The 12,017-nt window shown below is 36.8% G+C and overlaps 1 pseudogene; it reads right to left on the reverse strand.

Annotated features, from left to right (window-relative positions):
• Positions 1 to 9,219: 9,219 nt before the first annotated feature.
• On the reverse strand, positions 9,220 to 9,876 carry LOC126503915 (protein FAM104A-like; annotated as a pseudogene).
• Positions 9,877 to 12,017: the final 2,141 nt, after the last annotated feature.

Here is a 12,017-nt window from a genome sequence, read left to right on the forward strand (position 1 = left end):
ATTCTCTGCCACTGTAAGTTCTAGCCCTACAGAGCAGTTTATTTTTACCTTTCAAGGCTGCCTCACACAATGGTGTTGTTGACCTAAGTTTACCTTTTATAGGCAACCTTATGACAGCATTTTACCAAAATTTAAGGGCAAGCAGTGTTCAACATAGTGCCATTTGTGGCCATTTGATGATGTCCTTACCACCTTCAACCTGAACTTCTTTCTATTTTGAAACTAATATGGTATGTACTCACTCATACGTGGATACTAGTAATAAACAAAGGGCAACAAGCCTATAGCTCAGGATCCTAGAGAAACTAAGTAATAAGGTGAACCCAAAGAAAAATATATAGACCCACCTGGAAATTAGAATCAGACAAAAATTTGGGAGCTGGGGGGTGGGGGTCGAGGGGAGGAGAAGGGGGTGGAGGAGAACTTGAGGGAATGGGATTTGCAAATATTTTAAGGCAAATGTTTTCCTTGTGCTTTCATGCACTTTTCTTGTTAGATATTGTCTGCTTATTTAGCTGGTCATGACATGTGGACTGTCTTTGTCATTTTACCAATCATACAATCCATCCCCATCCATTCCAAAAAAAAAAAAAGCATCACTCATTTTCCACTTTAGATCCTCCAGTCCAAGTCTCGGGAGAAGGTGTCATTCCTAATAGTATTTTCCCTTAGGAAAATCTACATTTACAAAATTTTTATAATCTTAGGTAATAGTATGGAATCTTCCCTGCAAAAACAGACTTTCAGCCTGGTGGTGGTGGTTTTTCGAGAAACCCTGTCTCGAAAAAAAAAAAAAAAAAAAAAAAAAAAAAAAAAAAGACTTTCAGTAAGAACACAGTTAACTTAATCCTCCAAAGTAAAAATCAGTATTTCATTTGAATATTAACTTAAATTTTAAAATAAAAAATTGACAAACAACTAAGCATTGTCAGGTTAAAGGACGGAACACACAAAACGGCATACTCTTGGCTAAGTGCACCATTTGCATTACACTGAAAGAGGAAGAACAAATATGGGAAGAGACTTACAGAGATTAGTGGATTCCCTTGCTGCTTCTGCTGCACCTGCTGCCTGTTGGTACATCAGTGATTTCTGCTGCTATAGTTATCTTTCTCATCTCTGAAAGGTAAAAGCACCTGGTGGCACATTTGTAGTCATCCAAAGCAGAGGGGGAGATGCAGTTTTTATATTCTGTGCTCAGGGATAGGATGGATGGGCAAGCACTACTGCCGAGACGTTTTCTATTATGCTACTGCTTAAAGAAGCCTGGAACAATATTTCATATCTTTACAGATTATTCCATAAGTTTTCTTTCTCAATACAATTATACATTTTAAGATATAGAGAAATAATTAATAGAATCGACTAGTAAGCTAATATAGAGAAACACACAGCAGTAAAAAAATATTTACTATAAAAAGCAGCAAAGAAAAGATTGTATTACTACTAAAACAAACAATGATAGATTAAAAACAATATTTTAATTCCACTAAAAATGGATGGATGAAGTACTCTAATTAAGAGACAAAAAAATCACCTAAACAACGATCACAAAATAAACTTAAAAAGGAATTTTCTTAAATCATAAATGTAAGTAAAAATGAAAGGACTACAGCTAAGGTGGCCAAGAGAAAAATTTATGAGTGGTTACTTCGGAAAATCAGAACAGTCTCAAATAAAGAACACAATAATGCTTATTTTTATAAGAACATAACAAACCACAATGTAGGAGATTGAAAGAAAAAAAAAACAGAAAAGATCAAGACAAAAACTAATGAAGCCCAAAAGAACAACACATATAACAAAGGGGAAAAAATAGATATTTAAAAGAGAAAAAAAAAAAGCTTAGCAATTCCCTACCCAGTCTGACCAAAAGAACTCAAATTAATAAAACTGTGGATGTAAAGGCAGAGATTACAATAAATTCCAGTGAAGTACAGAGAATCACTGGAGAATACTTGAAAATCTATTACCTAAGCCTGCCCAATCCACAAGAAACTGATGCGTTCCTATGTACATATGACCATCAAAGTTAAAAGAACAACAATTTAAACAGACCCATAGTAACCAGTCATATAGAAACAATAACACAAAGTCTTCCAAGAAAGAAAATTCTGAAGCCAGATAGATTCGACATAGAATTCCACCAAACCTTTAAAGACCTCAAAACTCATCAACAATATTGTAAACTAAAAAGAAAGGGCACATACCAGACCTACTATATGAAGCCAGTGCATCCTGACAGCAAAACTAGATAAGGATAGACAAAACAGAAATAAAAGAAAAAATATTAATACAGACACAAAAATTCTCAATAAAATAATTTAAAAATTGAAGTCAAGTACATATCATATCATTATCATTACCAAGTTAGTTTTATCCTGGGGACAAGGGAAGGTTAACATTTATAAATATTTAAGTGTGATACAGCATATGAACAGACTCAAGGGAAGAATCACTTGATCATCTTAAAAGGCAAATTAAAGCCTTTGACACAGTGCAACATCCCTTCAAAACAATGAAGACACCAACCTGTTTCAACAAAGTTGCAAGGATGTTTAAGCAGGAGGCAGTACTTCCTCTTTGATCATTTCCTACTCATCGAGGCACTTTCCCAAGGATATCATGCTTTGGAGGACCATTTCCTGAGTGGGTTAGAATATCCGAACTTGAGGACTCCTAGTGTTCTCCTTCAATTCTAGGACTTTACATATTTGAACAAGTCAGTGATAGCTAATTGGATTTCCTACATTTTCTATAAGAGTGTCTATGAATAATTTACTATTAAAAATTTGAAAATCTCTCATATGTAAATGTTATGTTAAACTATAACTATTAAACTCACTAATACTATACATGCTAAAAGTATCTGTCTATATAAAGACAGTTTGCCAGGAAACTGATCTTATAAGCCTACTCAGTTTACGATATACTATCTTTAAAAATCACAAAAGACTTACAGCAACCTTCAGCAAAACAAAAGGTTATTTATCAATCTTCAGAAGTTTTCTCAAAGCTGTTTTAAGACTTTTACACTTTCTTCATTTGGGGTGGGGAACTAACGTGTGGAGGACAGAGAACAACATTTTGGATTCTGGTCTCTGTTTCTACCATGTGGTTGCAGGATCAAATTCAAGTCATTACTTTTCCCCAGAGAGCTATCTTACTGGCTCAGGGCTATTTCAAACAAAGGAAGCTGTAGGAAAGAACACTGATGCAATGAGTGAATCTTAAACCTTGGGAAATAAAACTAATTTTTAAAATTAAAATTTCAAATTAGAATACAAAGTTATGGGCTTCATTATGAGATTTTCATACATATGCATCATCATACTTTGTTCTCATTTATTTCCACTTTCATATTCCCAAAACTAAACAAAAAATAGTGCCAACAAATTTTTAAAAATAGCCCATCAGATTCGGAATTGGGAAACTTTAAAAAAAATAATTTTGCTCATTCACTGTAGAATTCACAAGCCTTCCCGGTAAGAAATTGTTCTGCACACTTAGAGGTTAATAAAGAAAAAGGCTCCTTAGGAACGTGTATCCTACACTGGCTAGTGCTCAAAGAGGACCAATCACAAATAGAATATTTTACTAATTTACATGTACCACAGGTCTATGTATTCCATATAAGGGTATTATCATTAAATCTATTAGGTCCCAGTCCCACATCACAGTAGACAATTTAACAGACAGGAAACTGCAAGTCTGACCACTGAGCAGAAAGGAGAGTTACACAACAGAGAGAGTATCAGAACAATTTCCCACGTAGACCAGAGTTGCTATTTTCCAGTAGATGTTACCCAGAGTCATCCTGCACACCCAGGAGATTTATGCTTTTCCTGATTAGAGCATACGGTAGTTAAGGGCAGACAAGGACTTATTGATAATAAGGATCCTGTGCTACCCCTTTAAACCTTCTGTTTAAGGCCTTTTCTTGGGCAGATCAGGGTTGTCTCTTTTAATTATGGGAATGGAGTCGGATATTGATAAACATTAGCAGAGACTCTCTCGGCAATCATAAACTTCAATTATGCTGCAAAATTTTCTTCTTACACTTGCCAACAAGCATAGCTTGTTCTGTAACTAGTATATGCTTATCTTCTAGTCATATTGAAGGCAGCACACCTGTAGCTAAATTCTAGGGTGTATAACTTAATATTACCTAAGCAAGTTGACTAGTAAATCCTTTGTAGTACCAATTTTATTACTTCAAGTGTGTCACATTCACTTTCAAAACTTAAGAACACAGTGATTGCTCACAACTCTATTGAATGAGATTACATGAAAATACTTGCTGCGGTCTCCCCGAACATAGCAGACAATGAGGACTTCTGAGAACTCAAGAACAATGGCAATGGGTTTTTGATCCTACTGCATGTACTGGCTTTGTGGAAGCCTAGGCAGTTTGGATGCTCACCTTACTAGACCTGGATGGAGATGGGTGGTCCTTGGACTTCCCACAGGGCAGGGAACCCTGAATGCTCTTTGGGCTGACGAGGGAGGGGGAGTTGATTGGGGGAGGGGGGGAAAGGGGAGGCGGCAGTGGGGAAGAGACAGAAATCTTTAATAAATGAATAAATAAATAAAAAATAAAAATAAAATAAAAAAGAAAATACTCGCTTCATGCCTTGTCATCATCATCACTGCCATCAATTATAACTCATTACACTGACTTTAAGGGAAAAAAAAAAACTTGCTCTGAATGTCGACACAGCTGGAAAACATTGGGTGGATTTGGCATGCCGAACACAGACCTCATTTCTGCTGCCTTCTATTGAAGAAGTTTTATAGCAAGATGCAATGTAATAGATGTACTTAACATAGCCATAAAGAAGACTTAAATCGGAGTTTTCTTGTCTTTTGGAATGAAGTCTTTTGGGGATTAAATAAGTACTTTTATAGTAGGCTTTTAAGAAATTTCTTTAAAATGAATCGGTATTTTTTATTAGCAAATTAAATGTGTTAGATACAAAGTTTATTATCTTTAAATGCAGGAAAATCTGTTTGGATACATCTTTTAAAATATTAGCTTTTGAAGAACTCTTGCTTGCTTACATTTAAGAAAATTACTTTAAGATGCTGATATTTTGAATTTTTAAAACTTTAACTTACTTTACACTTAAAAATCTAAAATATTCAACTTACCAAACTTATTCTTAAACTCTGCTAATTCATTTGAACTCTCAGGTGTGATAGAACAGGAACATTCGATATGAAAATATTCACAAAGAACAGGTACATGGATAAACTAAGTCTGTAATCATTTCTGTTTAATCTAACATTTGTTCTCTTGTTGGTAGAGGCTGCTTGTTTGTTCTCGGCTGCCCATACCATGAAATAATCACTCAGAAACTATGTTAATTGAATCACTGCTTGGCCAATCACTTAAGCATTATTCTGGCTAACTCTTATATTTTATCTAACCCATTTCCATTAATCTGTGTACGCATGTGGCTATGTAAAGTTTCGTCCAGAATTTAGCATGGCTTCTGTGGTGCGGTTATACACATTCAGTTAAGACATTGGCTGAAAGCAACTTATTTATTCATTACCAATAAAATCAACACATATACAGAAGTACTTCCCACACCCTTTCCCCTATTCTGTTTAAATAAAAAGGAAGATTTTAACTTAACATAGTAAAATTACATATAACAAAACAAGTATCAAGCAAGAATTACAGTTACAATATTTATATCTACTCTTATCATAACTAAGGAAAACTACAATTATCTATTCTTCAACTCCACCAAAGACTCCAGAAGGATATATTACCTAAGTAAACATGAAGTATTATAAGCTACTTCCAAAACTCTAGAATTGACAATCATCTCACTGCTTGGACAGTCACCCAAGTTCCTCTGTAATGTTGAAGCATCTATCTTCAGCCCACAGGCCCATAGTATCTGGCAGACATTTCCATGAAGCAGGAAATGTCAAAGACAGTTCCACCTATATTGGCAGTTTCTCAGTTACTTTCTTCTCTGGCCTGCACAGTGTCTGGCAGTCTCTTTCATGAAGCAGTAACCCAGAAAGACTGTCTCACCCTTAGGCAACTTTAGTAATCATTGTTCTGTTGGTTCTGCATGTCCAGTTCATACAACATAACATCAAGAAGTCCAGGCAAGAGCAGTTTCTTGCCCAAATGGGTAGTAAACTCCATGAGGAGCCTCTGCAATGCCCATCATCCTCTTGAAGTAGATTGATGCTGCCAGGAGCAGATGTGTCTCATTTTCATGAAAAATCTTAAGATCTTAAACATTTTAAGACCATATTCTGAAGGTCACTGGAAGATTTGAAGACTATCTAACTGAAAACTATCTTTATATATCTAGAAAACCTAACATGACTGCACACTTGACTATTATAGATGATTATCTATTAACCTATATTTAATTATACATTACATTTTTAAATGAACTGCACAATCACAATATCTTAATCAAGAGTGAAAATATACAAAAACAAACTTGACCTTAAATTTGTATCAATAAACCAAGATCCATGCCAATGAAAAGTATTCATATCTATTCCATATCTTTCTTTAAATGTAAACAAATATTTATAAACAATCATTTAGCGAATTTGGGTGTAGTTCTCTCCAAGCTGTTTCCTGCTTTTTGTTGGGTGAAGTATTTTTGGTGGTATTCCTGGTGACCTATCAAGCGGGATCTTGGTCCATCCAACCACTTCAACCTGTAAGAATTCCACAGGTTCTCATCTTCTGAGGAAACAAAAAAAGAACCTCTTTTCCAAAGCAAGAAATCTTTAGACCGAATTCTGAAATCATGATATTTTTAAAATATATGTGCTGGTTTAGCTTAGCAGCCCATATAATGAAATGTCTCTCTGTAATTAGCTCCTTCACAGTCAAAAAAAAAAACCACAATAATATACATAATCCAGACTCTCTGTGTATATGCCATTTTATGTGACTTATTTTTGTTAATCTATTACTTTTTCTACAAGTTTAATATTTATTTTATTATCTTTATTCCTTTAACCTATGGCTATAATCTTTTATATTATATTTACTGTCTCTCTATTCCTTTTCTTCTGTCTCCCAAGCCTATGTAAATTTTTTAAACAAATTGTGTCTCATTTAGAGGTCTTTTATGTCTGAATCCGTCTTATCATGTATCTGTAATCCTTTTCTGCCCAGAAGCACTACTTAAAATGGTAAGTGGCCTTACTAGGACTAAAGCTGCTTTACCTTTTGGCTCCAACCAGTCAAACATGCTGGAGGCATGTTCACCACCTCTGGAAGCCACATAAACAGCCCCAGTTCCAAGTATGCAGTGGGTCTATGTAGAGCCATTAAGCAGTTTGTAACATGCTGCTTAAAAATCCCATTCATGTGCTTGCCTCCTGACGGAGCTAGAGTTCATGCTGGCAGTGTAGCCCAGAAAGCCCTTTTGAAACCACACAGGGTTTGGGGGGTTTTGTTTGTTTGTTTGTTTGTTTGTTTTTTCTATTCCTCTGAATCAGGAAAACCTCTCTTAAAGGAGCAGCATTAAAAGACTCTCCCTCAAGATCTGTTCCATGGAGCTAAAGAAAAATTATTATATTATACTTCCTAATTGTAAAGAAATCCATTGGTGCTTTTTTCCAATGTTGAGCGAGTTTCTGTATACATATGACAAAGCAGAAACATAGAACTTTCACTATGTATGAAAAGGAGAATATTAACAGTATACCTAACTTTTACTATGATATCATACCAGCCTATTTTAGAACATTTCTCTAAGTGTTCTCTAAGTAGCCAGAGGTTAGTTTCTGCTTCTTTGAAATAAGTGACACCACCTAAAGACAATGTTGTTTCTTGATTGGAAAAAGAAGCTCTATTCACTGGACTACAATGAGCACAAACTGAGAATGCCATCAGAAAACATCAGTGCACTGTGTGGTCTCCCAAAGCAAAGCATCAGACATCCTATATTCAGATCATGTTGCAGATAAGAAACTTTGTTCCCGAATAAGAAAAGTAAAGCTCCCAAGCCAACTTAATCTATTACTTATAAGCAATAAAACTTTTGATAAGGTGATGATATAAACAACAACCAACACCCAAAAGTGTGATAATGGAAGCTGCAATAAACCATTCCAGGCATATGGATTTGTAGGCTTTCTAGAGCCTATGAAACAAGAAAATAAGCGATGCTTTATATTTTAAAAAATGTTAATACTCTTAACAGGAAGACAAAGCATGCTAGCAAGAAGACTATAGAGAATGTCATTGCTAAGGACTAAATTAGGAGTGCATTTTTCCTAACCAAAGAAATTAGAAGTTGCTTCATAGGACTTTCATAATTTGGGCACAAAAGAACTGAGAAGCAAGAGCTATCCTGTGGGTAGCCAGATGAGAACCTTTTTGAGGTTACCTCACGGATTCTATACAGGCTAGGAGCTGGTATGGTGGTTCACGCATTCAAAAAGTAAAACACCTTTCTTTGGTCCATAAACCTCCTGTGGATCAAGAATGAGGCTAATAGATAGAGGTGATGAAACGGGTGAAGTGACACAAATATGAGCTAGACTAGGGGCTTTTATTTAAAGAATGTAACCATTTCTAGTGTATTTCTGTTTTCAGATAAACAATCTAAAATTGCTTATTACCAAAGAGAAAATTCAAAGGACAAGCAGATCAAACAGGCAAGAAGCAAAGGTAAGGACCAGAAAAGGAGAGAGAGAGAGAGAGAGAGAGAGAGAGAGAGAGAGAGAGAGAGAGAGAGAGAGAGAGAGAGAGAGAGCTGAGAAGGGAGGGCTCCTGACAAACAAAAAGGTGATTTAGAGGCTGCTTTGTGATCAGTCAAATTTTGTACCCAAAAGCAAACCCAGTCTACACATCAAACAATGCAAAAACAGTTCAGCTCTTTCAATACACTCATTTAATTATAATTTTGGATTCCCATTATCCACACTGCTAAAAAATTCAGCCAGTCCCTTTTGGGATTCCTCACTACCCCATCAAAGTTGCCTATGGATGTAGTTCACTGTGGTTACTGGCTACTTCTCTGAATCTGGCCAGACACTTTTTTAGTCTTTTCCTTTATTCTTTGTGAATTCTTTTTTTTATTATTCTTTACTAGTTTATTGAGTTAAAAAAAAACTGAAGATCCCACATTTTTAAGAGGCTCTTACATACAGTAAATGTCTGACAGATGTGGAAATCAGTCAGAGACTTCCTCAAACACTGCCATGACTTGATGCCCTCTCTCAAAAGAATCCTATAAAAAATTGCTCCCAAGCCCCTCTGAAATTGCAATAATGCAGCAAAACCCCACGTAAACAGCTGCCTGCTGACCCAATACTCAATATAGACTGAAAGCCAACAGGCATTTTTTTTTTCTTGTGTGCAACTTTTAAAAACAAATCATTAAGTTGAAATATTCAATATGCACAGTGCTGTCCCTTCACAGAAGGCAAGAAACTGCCAGAGCATCATGTCAGAGGCCGGCCTCGGTGCTGCAGGCTGTGAAAATGGGCCTTCTTCAGGGTCTGATTGATATGGAAGTAAGGGCCTTGGCACAGTACAGACTGCTCGGGCAGCACCGGCTGGGGGGGTGCTGGGACAGGATCCAAGGATGATGTGGCTCAAGCTGCTCTCTGGCCCACTGGCCCTGTCTGGGCTGTTGATGCTGCTGTTGCTGCTGCTCCCACCGCTGTCGCTGCTCGAAGACTCTGTGTCCCAGGAGTCCTGGAAGATGGGGTTCCTACTGCTTCTTTTGGTCTAGGGTGGTAGGTGGTTGTCATCATCATTGCCATTTCTTCTCCTTTTCCTGGGGCGGAGGCGCTGGCTCATGGCCGCTGGTGAAGGCGAGCGACGCGGCGGCGCCGCCCCGCGCAGACAGCGAATGGACGGGGTTGTGTTCCGGCCATTCTTTGTGAATTCTATACTTGGTACATCAAAATGTTTATGGAAAATAACAATCAGTTTGCCGTGCCTACTACCTCCCTGAAATACCAATTTGCCCAAAGATTTCTACCCTCTGCCCAGTCTTTGGGATCTTTTCCTAAACCATTGTATTCAATCACTTTATCCTCTAGTACATCTCCTTTGTATATCACCTTCAAAAGGTTTAGGTTTTTGTCAAAGGAAATAATATTTGAGTTCAGGACCTTTCACTTTCCACATATGCTAATCTATGAGATAAGGAATGACCAAACCTAAGAGATTACTAATGCTGAGAGCAAAGAACATGTTAGCAAAGACATGTACAATAATAATTTTAGAGATTTTTCTTTTATATATTGTGTATTTAGAAACATACTAAATATGTTTAATGTGTAGGTATAACTTCAGTATGTGAGCTCCACCAGGTGGTAAGAGCAGATATAGTCAATATTAGAATTTCAGTGTTCCAGTCACTGACATGCTGAACTGCAGGATGTTCAGACCTGTGACTTCGTCTCAAATCATCAGTGTAATTTTGCTCCCTTAAGAGGAATTGTTGACCTCCAGAGGACCAGTCTGGATGTCACTAAATCAAATTAGTGATTTACTGACAACTGTTATCTTTGATGTCACTGGATCAAGTCTTCTCAAGTGAAAATGGAAATCTCCTACTTCATAGTTGACAAAATATTCACTGCTTTTCAGATCATTGAGGATGTGACTCTGGAGTAGGAAATGTGTATAATTTCTTTGGGAAAAAGTAAAGAAACGAGTCTTCTGTGCAATATACAAGAGAGATAGAAAATGGATTTCTGGGTTTCTCGTAATTAGAACTACAGCATTGTCATTGGCCACCCAGGTAACCATCCTGGGATTTCAGAAGAAGTGCTTCCACTGCACTTACTTCCTCCAACTCCACAATAACCAGCAGCCCTTCAGCCCTGTTCCACAAAGACTTTCAGGGTAACGCGTGGGTGGAAAGTAGGAAAACTCCTATGAGAGTATTATACAGTTTTATGTATACTTCCCTGCTAGACCATGCTCAATTATCACATTGATACCATTTCTCCTTATCCCTGCAAACAACCTCCTCAAAGAGCAATCTCCATAACCATCACATTGTTAGACTCTCTTTGACCACAAAGGTGAAAAGCCTTTTCTTCTAAGGCTACATGGTCACCATGAACTTTAGAAGATGTAAATAGGTGTTTGAGAATTGAAGCACCATGCAAGCAAACTTACTAGAAGCACCTAGCATCCACTGTAAATCTCTCCCCCACAAGCCTCCGAGCCTAGCACACTACATTCTGGTTTAAAGAACCGCTTCAAGTAAGGCAACATGGAAGTGCCTTACAACTAAAAATGTATTTGAAGATCATACTATAAAAAATCATATAAAAATATTGCAGGCTATTGTATTAAAAAATTTATTTTCTGGGTTTAGTCCATTTACTCTATCTCAAATTCACTTTCAGCCCTTCTGTATGCCCTGACTCATAATCTCCACTTAGGAGAGCTGCAGGTTTCACTTTTCCAAACAGTTCTTTTATGCATTCAGGAAACCCAAGGTATCACTATAATAGGAGAAAAATAGGTATGGATTCCTCTCTCTGTCTTTGAGTGCTTTCCCATAAATTTCTACAGTTTTCATTCTGCCCCTCTCATTCAAGGAATCCATCTCTCATTGAGCTGGTAAACACATGTAGATAAGACTAGTCCTTTGCTTCCTTGTTAGTTCTTTAATCTTAATTAAGTCTCTACATTCAATTTTCATTGAAGACTCCTCTGTGAGTTTTTTTTTCTTTCTAGAATTCAGATTGTTACAAGGGGGGGGGTGCTACATGTTATTCATACACAGGTGCATTTAATCCCTGCATTGATGTAACAACTTGGTTTCCTCAAGCCAGAGTAGTAGCAGAAATGTACCATAATAACCCATATCAGAAAAGGGCCTATTTACGAACAGCTCTCTGCTACCCTCCACCATCGCCGTAGCTATAAATTAACATTTAAAGCACAAGGTTACACATTACTGAGATTAATAAGACACATGGCTTACATGATCTCTTAAAACTTTCTACAACATAAAACACTCACCAACAGCGATAACATTAAA

The sequence above is a fragment of the Alexandromys fortis genome, unplaced genomic scaffold, assembly GCF_014885135.2.
Source record: "Alexandromys fortis isolate MF-2015 unplaced genomic scaffold, M_Fortis_MF-2015_v1.1 scaffold_34, whole genome shotgun sequence".
Taxonomy (NCBI): Eukaryota; Metazoa; Chordata; class Mammalia; order Rodentia; family Cricetidae; genus Alexandromys; species Alexandromys fortis.